The sequence below is a fragment of the Canis aureus genome, chromosome 6 (genome assembly GCF_053574225.1).
Source record: "Canis aureus isolate CA01 chromosome 6, VMU_Caureus_v.1.0, whole genome shotgun sequence".
Classification (NCBI taxonomy): Eukaryota; Metazoa; Chordata; class Mammalia; order Carnivora; family Canidae; genus Canis; species Canis aureus.
Genome location: NC_135616.1, coordinates 55877031 through 55888236, shown reverse-complemented (window position 1 = coordinate 55888236; position 11206 = coordinate 55877031). Strand labels below are relative to the sequence as shown.

The 11206-nt window shown below is 40.7% G+C and overlaps 1 protein-coding gene across 6 annotated transcripts in view; it reads left to right on the top strand.

Moving 5' to 3' along the window:
* Window positions 1-460: 460 nt before the first annotated feature.
* The window catches only part of RC3H1 (ring finger and CCCH-type domains 1), a 79722-nt gene continuing 68976 nt past the window's right edge, over window positions 461-11206 (top strand). For 2 of the 6 annotated variants that reach the window (XM_077901741.1, XM_077901743.1), the window contains exon 1: window positions 461-695. The gene's annotated coding sequence lies outside the window, so the exon portion shown is untranslated. Of the gene's footprint in view, window positions 696-888; window positions 979-11206 lie in introns of those variants that run through there. The other 4 variants (XM_077901738.1, XM_077901742.1, XM_077901740.1 and 1 more) reach the window with 4 other exon arrangements.

Below are 11206 nucleotides of genomic sequence, written 5' to 3'. Positions count from 1 at the left end.
CGAGAACAACAAATCCTCCGGGGCGGGGGGAGCGGGGCGCGGGGCGCGGCGCCGGAGCCGAGGGGCGGCCGCGGAGGAAGCCCAGGGGCGGAGGGAGCGCGGGGTTCCGAGGGGACGTCAGACATTTCCCAATCCCCGCTCGCCGCCCGGCGCCGCGGCGCTGCTGGGGGAGGGCTGGCGGGCTGCGGGACCAGTTCGGCGGCTCCGGGCGTGGGTGCGCCCCGGGGGCTGGCGGACGGCGTCGCGGGCCTCCCTCCCGGGCGTTGGCGGCCGGTGACTCAGAGCTTTCCCCGCGCGCCCCGCCCCGCCCCGCCCCGCCCCCCCGCGCGCCCCGCCCCCCGGGGAGGAGCCTCGCCCTCGTCCCCGCCCCAGTCTCCGGGGCGGGCCGGAGCCCGAGGAAGAGGAAGGGGACGAGGACAACGAGCGACGGGGCGGAGGAGGAGGAGGAGGAGGAGGAGGAGGAGGTGGAGGAAGAGGAGGCCGACCAACAAGATGGCCCCTGCTGCAGGAGCAGCCTCAGCAGCAGCAGGTGGGAGGCCGGAGGCGACGCTGGCGGTGGCGGCGGCGGCCGTGGCCCGGCGGCCTGGGACAGAGTCAGAGTCGACGGTGGCGGCGGCGGCGGCGGCGGCTGCCGCGGCGGTGGCGACGGCCGCGGGGACTCGGAGCTGAGAGGAGCTGCTGCTCGGACCAGCGCGGTGAGCGAGCAGCAGGCGGCGGCGGCGGCGGCGGCGGCGGCGGCGGCCCGGGCCCGGGGAGTGCGGCAGTCGCGGCCCGGCCTCCGTCGGGAACAATAGGCGGCCGCGGCGGGGAAGGGGCCGTCCTCGCCCGCCCTCCGCCCCTCGGCGGCAGCGCCCGGCCCCCCGCGCTTCCCCCGCCCCCCCGGGGCCTCAGCCCGGCCGGCGGCGGAGGGGCTTGTCCGCGGCCGGCGTCCCGAGGCCCGAGGCCTTGGAGCGCGGCCGGGAGGGCCTGCAGGAGCGGGTAGGCCGTGGGGAGCTGCGGACGCCGCCCTGGGCGAGGGGAGGGGGCCCCAGGTGCCCGGCCCGGCGCTTTCTCCTAGGGCCTCGGGCGGGGTGCAGGGTGTGCGCAGGAAATGCTTTTTGGACCCCCGGCCCGTGGGGGTGGGGAGGTGAAGGCGGCTGTAGACGGGCACCGCCTCCGCGTCCCTGCACCTCGCGGCTGCCCCCTTCCCTAACCCCTTAAGCGCTCTCCTTCCTCGGCCAAGCGGGTTTCACGGGGTCTCGAGCTCCCTGAAGCTTCTGGAGATGGAGCCAGGTGGTCTTCTCTCTTGCTGATGGCGATGGGGAAACTGTGTATGCGGGTGTCTTAAGAAACATTTTGAGTGCAACAGCCAAAAAAAAAAAAAAAAAAAGCCTTACAAGGTAAAACGTGATTATCGATAAGGGAGGGGTGGGGAGGGGTGGAGGGCTGAGGGATGTTCTTAAAACGTCCCTTCGCTCCGGTTCTCTCTAAACCTAAGTTATGCCCACGTCCCGGGGGAGAGGGAAACAAGGGCTCTTTTGGACCAGTAATAATATAACTCTTGACATCCCAGAATAGTCCACGAAACTGGAAACAAAGCCACTAACTGGCGAGGCGAAGACAAATCGTAGTGTCTGAATAGGACTTTGCTTCAAACGAACCGTATTTGCACTGTTAATGTGCCTCATAAGAAATAACTAACAACATGAGCCCAGAATGGACCTAACGAAGCATTTCTTCAGGAGAGAAGTGGTTCCTCATCTCCAGGCTAGAACTTCTTGTGCTCTGTCTCCTGTTTTGATTTTGCCTTTCAGTCTTTTATTCTAAGACTAACCGTTGCTTTGGGTTTGATATTTGGTTTCTAAAGCAGATGTTAGTAGGATTTCAAAACTTCTTTGTAACTTTCAAAAACTGGAAACAACTGTTCTCTTTTGAATGTTTAGGCTTTTGGAGAGGCAAATAACAATTACACCCGGCAGTGATGCCTGTAACTTCAACAGTTAATTGCGACAACACCTAAATTTAGGTGTTTTTTTGTTTGTTTGTTTGTTGTTGTTGTTGTTGTTGTTGTTGTTTTTTGTGGCATCTACCTCGTCCCATCTCCACTGTTGGGGCGGGGGCGGGGGGAATGATTCCAGTTACTTCCATTCCAGTTTATATGTAGGTTTGCAGATATTTATATTAAACTTGTTTGGATGCAACCGGGAAGATTGCTTTCTACTGTTTAACATTCAGTTACTTGGTCCCTCCATTCGTGTTCTTGAAAGGAAAATTGACCTGTGCAGAAAAGATGCCAGTTAATGTCTTCCATCCAGTTTTAGGGTAAATTTCTACTTAGAATTGTCTGTGTTATAATTCGAAGCATTTTTAGTGTATGTGAAATTTAATGAGTGGCACTAGTCCTTAATTCTTTCAAGAGAATTGACTGTAAATATACTAACAGCCAAATAAACATGGAGGTTGCACTATCTTGTTGTTTAGAATTATAGTGGAAAAATATGCATAACTCATTTTATGCCTAGTGTAAATAATGTGGATGTTTTTAGACTTTAAAGTGATGGGGAAAGAACAACTTTCACATGGTTCCAGCTAATAAGTCTCAGAAAGAATACTTTTTTTTTTTTTTTTTAAGTACTGGAATCCATAATTCCTTTTTTATGCTGGATTTTGTTGGGTCAGCACAAAATGCAAGTAGAGTCTATCTTGTAATGACCTTATATTTATCTATGACCCTAAACCTATTAGACCGTACAAATTCTTAAATTGTAAGTGGTTAGTGTGCTTGGTTATTAAAAAAAAAAAAAAACTTGTGTGAAGGACCAATTTGCCTCTTAATATCATTTTCCTGAAAACAAAAGATTTTTAAATGTTGAGGTTTTGTGTTTGGATGTTGGCTCAACAATTTATGGGTAAGGTCTGGGTCCCTATTTATGTTTAATTTTGAAAAATTTTTTAGAGAGTTCTAGTTTTAATAGTTGTCAAAACTATTTTAAGATATGATCCCCGCATTGTCATATTTTTTCAATGTTTAATCCGATAATTTCAGTTTTTCAAGTACTATTTAAGAATTTCTCTAAGGTTTGGAACCTTAAGAATAGCTTAAGAATTAGATTTGAGAAGAAATTAGATTTGAATTTTCTTGGTAATATTAAAAGTTACTATATATTTGATTAATTTGAAGAAATTTGAAAGGATTTTTTGTACATAAAAATGAGTTTTTTAAAGCATATCTGTTGAATGAGTAAAAATATTCCCATTTAAATTCTCCTATTTTTGCTGTAATATTGGTGTTATTATTCTCATTTTATATATGAAGAATATGAGGCTAAGAGAAGCTATGTAACTAGCAAAAAGGCCACATAATTAATAGGTTACAGAGCTTCCTCAAACCCAGGTCTTGTGGCATAAATTAGATGCTTTACTACTGCCACCATGTGTCTCAATGTTTAGTTTTGAAGCCTCTCCTATGTTGACAGATTTCCTTTTTTTGACCAGGAACTATGCTTTGTAATACTGTACTTGCTTTTAGCCCTAATACCTTTCTATTAACATTATTTATACCCTGCCAAATAATCACTTATAAGTTTGAGAAAGTATTTATTCATGTGAATTACAAATGAAACGCATATTTTTGTTTTTAGCAAATTTAAATGCTGTTGATCTAGTAACTCATCTATTTACATAGGAGAGATTTATGGCATTACTATAATGGTTTCATGGCTTTAATTTGCTATGTAAACAGTTACTAAATTGTGCCTTTGAACTATTTCATGGTAATTTAAAAATGATTTTAGTAACAATCAGGGATATTCAAGCTGGGTCAGCTAACATTTGAAATTCTTCATTTATAATTTTTTAAAGCCACAGATCATTTAGAATTCTGCAGCATTTTTTATGTCTAGATCTTAGGGATTCAAAATGGAATTTTAGGGGGGCGTCTAATCAGTCTACTTTTGGATATATCTTGAGAATGGTTGGTACTCAACAAAGTGAAGAATACACTGATAAATGATCCTTGTTTGGTGGATACCTCGGAGCAAGATGTTCTTTGGCAGGGTATACTGACCTGGTTTAGCTTTGGCCCTGTCAGCACTCAGGAGTTCAGGTATTCTTTGGCATTAGATTCAAATGGATTTAAATTCCCACATCAGTCTGTGTCATAACAGTCACAGTAGATTTCACAATTAGCTGATTCTGTAGGATGCTCTTGAAGATCTCCTTCTCTTGTTTAGTCCTGGAGTCTAGGACTAGGATTTGGACCAGGACTAGCCTTGGAGATTGTTATGGCATAAGATTAATTTTGTCTGGCATTATACAGAAGATTTTTTTTTATTTCAGAGTTTAAGTAGATTCTATATATTTTCAAGTGACTGGTTTACTAATCCTAAATAATGTCACCCTATATCTCCAAGACTGTTAACTTCAGCACAATTATTTATATCCATTATTGGTCAGATTTGTGCCTGTTCACTTCTTACATAATATTCTTGTTTACTCTTTATGTAATATTAGACACTTCTTATTAGTTCACAGTATTTTCTTAATTGGTTGAGGTTTGGGAAAAGAATTCTAATAAAAAAATTTGCGTTGACCTTTTAAGCACGGGTTAGCTGACTGAAATTGTGACCTGCCAAGGAGGAATAAATATTTTAAGGTTCATTTATATTTTTATTTTTTTTTTTAAGATTTTATTTATTTATTCATGGGAGACACAGAGAGAGAGAGAGAGAGAGAGAGTGAGAGAGAAGACGAGAGGAAGAGGCAGAGAGAGACACAGGCAGAGGGAGAAGCAGGCTCCATGCAGGGAGCCCGACATGGAACTCAATCCTGGGTCTCCAGGATCACGCCCTGGGCTGAAGGTGGCGCTAAACCTCTGAGCCACTGGAGCTGCCCTCATTTATATTTTTCTTTGAGATTATTAGCAAATGTATGTCATATGTTAGCAATATTTTGATGTTAAAGCATTTTAGCATTGATGTCAGTACTTAACTCTCTGATTATTACTATGCATATATGGTAATAATTTAACTTGTAATGCATCTAAAAATCTCCAAGATCTAAATAGCATTTGAACATGGTAGCAATGTTTTTGAAGAAGAGTTCTAAGGGGATCATTATATACATATATGTACATATATATTATATATATATCTTAACATAATTTTTAAATTAAGGTTCAGTTCATTGAACATAAAACTAGTTATTTTAAAGTAAGCAGTTTAGTAGCAGTATATTCACAATATTGTGCAACTACCACTGTTTAACTCCAAAACCCTTTTATCACCCCCAAAGGAAACTCTGTACCCATTAGACAGTTACTCCCCATTTCTCCCTCCCCTTGGTCCTTAGCAACCAGCATTCTACTTTGTCTCTGTGGATTTAACATAAAATTCTATTGAATCAAGATTAAGGAGCAGTACTATGTATAATTGAAATTGCAGAAAAAACTTTGGGATATGATTGTTAGGAATCAAAAACCACCTCATTCTTTGCATGCTTCTCTTGAGTACAGTAGGCAGGCTGCCAGGGACTCTTTATGGAAGAAAAGTTGAAAGTCACAGCAATTTGCAGTTTTAATTTTGATCATTCCAAAGGAGTTCTACTCAAACTCTCAGACTCATTTGTATTTCCGTATTGGGTTATGAGAATTAACTAAATTATAATGTTCTATGCAAATATGAGCACTAATATTTGTTAGTTTGTTCTCTATAATTTATTTGCCTTTTGATTTTTCTCTTACCCCTCCTTTTTTTTTTTCTTAATGTGTAGAAGAAACTTGAAATGTTAACAGACAAGGTCTTTATCTGACATTATATTGGAAGAAGATTTTTAGGTTGAAACTCTTTGATCTTTATGTATCTAACTTTATAATTATTTTATTCTGATAATCTTTTAGGATATGTAGAATTATAATTTGCCTGACTCTGTTTTTAATCCCATGTTGAATAAGTCTTAAAAACCTAGGTTTTAGGGACGCCTAGGAGGCTCAGCAGTTGAGAGTGTCTACTTTTGGCTCAGGGCGTGATCCCAGAATCTGGGATCGAGTCCCACATCAGGTTCCCTTCGAGGAGCCTGCTTCTTCCTCTGCATATGTCTCTGCCTCTCTCTCTCTCTCTGTGTTGCTCATGAATAAATAAATAAGTCTTTAAAACAAAACAAAAAAACCCTAGGTTTTGGCTCTCCAGGTGACTCCCACCAAAACATGGACACTATTACTGAAGCAGTTGATTTCTGGCTTTTTTGATTGGTTTAGTTCATGAATTGAGAGAGAAGACTATTAGGCTTTTTTTCTTTCTGGAATAATGTACAGACTATTAGGCTTTTTTTCTTTCTGGAATAATATACTTGGACTTAAGTAAGTAAGTAATCTCTACTCACAACCCCAAGATCAAGAGTTGCACACTCTACCCATCCATGTAAGCCCGGCACACCCCTTTAAAAAATTTTTTTTTCTTTTTAGTAATCTCTACACCCAGAATCAAGAGTCGCATGCTCTTCTGACTGACCCAGCAGGTGCCCCAGACTTTGTAAATTTAGAATTGCTAAATTTGAAGTTTAGATTTTGGGCTTCAGAAATACTCTTGTATCTTTATCTTAAATTCAAAATGGTAACCAGCTTCCCCCCCCCCCCCCCCACCCCGGGAATTAAATTGAGATCTTAAAATTTATGGTGAGAAGTGCAAAATAGGTTTCGTGTTATTAGTAAAGATTTGTAATAGTTGCAGAAGATCAAGGTGGAGAAGAATATTTTAAATTTTGATATTAATCTCCTTCCCCCTCCTTTAAACATGATTTTAAGTATTCATATTTTCTTAGTTGTTTCCAAATGTCAGAGTTCTCCATCAGACCTGATCCATATTATTTTTGGTGACCTTGATACCCCTCTGGCCCTAATCTTGGAACCAGAAGGGCATATGAAAAGTCACCTTATTGATATCCCCTTTTTAACGGTAAATTTATTTAGTTAAAAGAACAACTTAAAAAGTGATGAGAAAGAATTACTTAAGAATATTTAAAAATCGGGACGCCTGGGTGGCTCAGTGGTTTAGCGCCCACCTTCAGCCCAGAGTCTTATCCTGGAGACCCAAGATCAAGTCCCGTGTCGGGCTCCATGCGTGGGGCCTGCTTCTCCCTCTGCCTGTGTCTTTGCCTCTCTCTCTCTCTCTCTCTCTCTCTCTCTCTCTGTGCCTTTCATGAATAAATGAATAAAATCTTAAGAAGAAAAAAAAAGCAAAAACGAATATTTAAAAATCAGTGGTTTCCTTTATAGTGATTTTTTCAGAACAGTATTAATTCTTTGTAAATATTTCTTTGTTTTTATATATGCCTCATTAATTTTTATAGCAACATTGGAAAGCTAAGTATACTAAATTAATAAATTTAATCATTGGAATGCTTTAGTTGGTTAATCATTGGACTCTTGTTTTGTTTTGTTTTTTTAAAGATTTTATTTATTTATTTATTCATGAGATAGAGAGAGACAGGCAGAGGGAGAAGCAGGCTCCATGTAGGGAGCCCGATGTGGGACTCCATCCCGGGTCTCCAGGATCAGGCCCTGGGCTAAAGGCGGTGCTAAACTGCTGAGCCACCCGGGATGCCCCTGTTTTGTTTTGTTTTTAAAGATTTTATTTATTTATTGGGGAGGGGCAGGCTCCATGCAGGGAGCCCTACATGGGACTTGATTCCTGGTCTCCAGTATCACGCCCTGGACTGAAGGCGGCACTAAACCGCTAAGCCACCGGACTCTTGGTTTTGGCTCAGGTCACCATCTTGCAGTCCTGAGATTGAGACAGAGTGGGGCTCCATGCCCAGTGTGATGTCTGTTTCAGAATTTTTCTCCCTCCCCCTGTCCCTGCGGCCCTATGCCCACCCTGTGCTCTCACACCCATTCATGCATTCTCTGTCAGATAAAATCTTAAAAAAAATACATTTAATCATTAAAATAACATCTTTAAATGAGGTGATGTTTAGAGATCTATGCTAAAAAATACGGTTTAGTGGAAGATTTCTGAATGAAATAGGATGATTGTATTCTTAGCTTTATTATAGAATAGTAGTTCCATCTTTCCAGGTCCCAGTTTAGAATAGGAAGTATATAAAAAGACTTAATTGTTACAAGATTAATGACCTCATCATCTGCACTAAGGCACTGATTTAGGAGCTCTCTTGGTTTGTACATAATTTTAATAAATTTGATTATCTGTTCTTTAATCCCATAGCAGATTAAAAGGTGCAAATTAGCTGTGGGAGTAGAGGCACTGTAGGTAAAAGGGACAGCAAGAGGGGGGTGACGGAAAAAAAAACACATTAGCTTGGGGCCATTTAACACAGGTACAACACCTCATTAGACTCTGTCATTAATTGATTATTGTATTGTGCTGTATAACCTATTCCTGATGATAAATTCATTGTGGGAAAATTTAATTATGTTCAGAATTTTGGGAGTCCTAAAAATATTGACATAAGCTTTGGAGTCAGAAATACCTAGGTTCCCATCTTTTATCACTTAAGTTTTATGATTCTTCATTTCTAAAAACAAATGGTAATACCTTCCTTTAAAGATTTGTTTTGGGGGCACTTGGGTGGCTCAGTCAATTCAGATAAGCAACTTATTCGATTATCTGCTCAGGTCATGATATCAGGGTTGTGAGACTGAGCCCTCCTTACCTCAGGCTCTGTGCTGGGTGTGGACCCTCCTTGAGATTTTCTCTTTCTCTCCTCCTCCCCCTTGCTTGCATGTGTGCTTCTACTCTCTCTAAAATAAATCAAATCTTAAAAAAAAAACAAAAAAAAAACAACAAAACTTTGTTTTGAAGTTTGAGATAATATACATCTTTTTTTTTTTAATTTTTATTTATTTATGATAGTCACAGAGAGAGAGAGAGGCAGAGACACAGGCAGAGGGAGAAGCAGGCCCCATGCACCGGGAGCCGGACGTGGGATTCGATCCCCTGTCTCCAGGATCACGCCCTGGGCCAAAGGCAGGCACTAAACCGCTGCGCCACTCAGGGATCCCGAGATAATATACATCTTTAGTATAGTACCGGATACCTAGTACTCATTCAATAAATGTTATTTTCCTCCTTAAATTGTTTAACAAAAATCGTTTTAGAAAGATACTCATCTAGAATATTTGAAATAGTTTTGCTACTCAAGCTACATATAAACTGCGTAGTTTAGGACAAAATGTATGTGTACTTTTTTTTTTTTTTTTTTTTTTTTAGGTTTTATTTTTAAGTAGTCTCTGCATTCAGCATGGGGCTTGAACTCACAACTCTGAGATCAAGAATCACATGTTCTACTGACTGAGCCAGCCAGGTGCCCTATATATGTACTTTTGAAGTAGTGGTTAGGAATGAGATACCATTCTCATTTTCTGTCCACATCAGTCTTTCATTAATATGGATCTGTGCTATTCAGTACTAGTTGCTAGCTACAAATGGCTACTTAAATGTAAAATTTTTAATAGACTTGATTTTTTTAGAGCAGTTTTAGGTTTACAGAAAATTGTCTTGAAGGTGCAGAGTTTCCATATACACCTTCCTTTCAGTTACCTCTATGAGCATCTTGTATTAGTGTAGTGCACTTATTATAATTGATGAGCCAATGTTGATAAATTGTTATTAAATTCCATAGTTTATATGAAGATTCACACTTTGTGCTATATAATTTTATGAATGAGATTGTTTTCTTTCACTTAGCAATGTAACATTTAAGTTTTTTCTGTGTCTTTTTGTGGCTTGGTAGCTCATTTTTTTTTAACTACTAAATATTCTATTTTATGGATAAACTTAAGTTTTGTTTTTTTTTTAATATTTTATTTATTTATTCATGAGAGACACAGAGAGAGAGAGAGAGAGAGGCAGAGACACAGGCAGAGGGAGAAGCAGGCTCCACGCAGAGAGCCTGATGTGGGACTCGATCCAGGGTCTCCAGGATCATGCCCTGGGTTGCAGGCGGCGCTAAACCACTGCGCCACCGGGGCTGCCCTAAACTTAAGTTTTAATTAAAATCAAATAAAACCTAAAATTTAGTTCCTCAGTTGCACCAGCTACGTTTCAGTGGCTCAATAACCACATGTGGCTCGTGGTTACCATACTGGAAACTGAAGACGAACATTTTCAACATCTCTGGAAGTTTTATTGAAGAGTGCTGATGTAAACTATCCTCCCAAGGTCCAGTTCTCTGGTTCTGTTCACTCTCACAGAAAACTTACCTCTTTACATGATCTCAGCTTGTCCTCAAGTCTACATTTTCAATGCTTTGTGGCTGGCAGCCCTGAACTTCACATAATAAAATTTATTCCCTGCAAGAAACAGCCTTTCCAAATAAATATTGTCCATTAATGGTTTCCTCAGTTTCCTATCAAAGTATCTTCTTTTACTCCACTTTTCTGTGTTCCTAGAATCTGGAGTCACTTTTTCTTTTCTCTGACTTTTTCGAATATTCATCAAGGATATACAGATCTCAGAATAAATGGCAGTAGTGAGATTAGAATCTAATTGCCCAATATTAATACTTATAGATAAAAACTATAAATTTAATAGTGATATTATTCTTTATTAGAATTTTAACGGAATAAAAAAAAAGAATTTTAACGGAATAAAATTATCCCATTTAGCTGCTTTCTTTCTATATAATTCAGTTATGATGGGAAAATATTAAAAAATATTTTTGAGTATGAGTCATTTTAGATAATAAAAATTAATTTCCAAGACTATTATGAATTAGCTGGTAAGGGTGAATAGAGGTGAACTGAACATTATTGGTATCCAGAATTCTCTTTTGGCAGTTGGATTTACACTTGGATTCTATTCAAACTACATTTTAATCTGTAAAATCCAAATTGGTTATCACATGAACTTTTATCTTCCTTGTTAAAGTTTCCAGAGCTTGAAAAGTGGAGAGCCTTATGTCAGTCTCTTTTGCTTTATTGTGTTTGGTTCTGATTTTACCTTCCCTGTATACTGGTCATTGCTGGCTCAAAATTCTGTTTTTGTGGTGACATGCTGTTAAAGAGTGGTAGTCTTCCATATTTAAGTGCTGTATTTAAAAAAAACAAAAAAAAAAAAACAAAAAACATGCACTTTGGATTTTTTTTAAATTAATTTATGATAGTCACAGAGAGAGAGAGAGAGAGAGAGGCAGAGACACAGGCAGAGGGTGCAGGCTCCATGCCCCGGGAGCCTGACGTGGGGTCGATCTCGGGTCTCCAGGATCGTGCCCT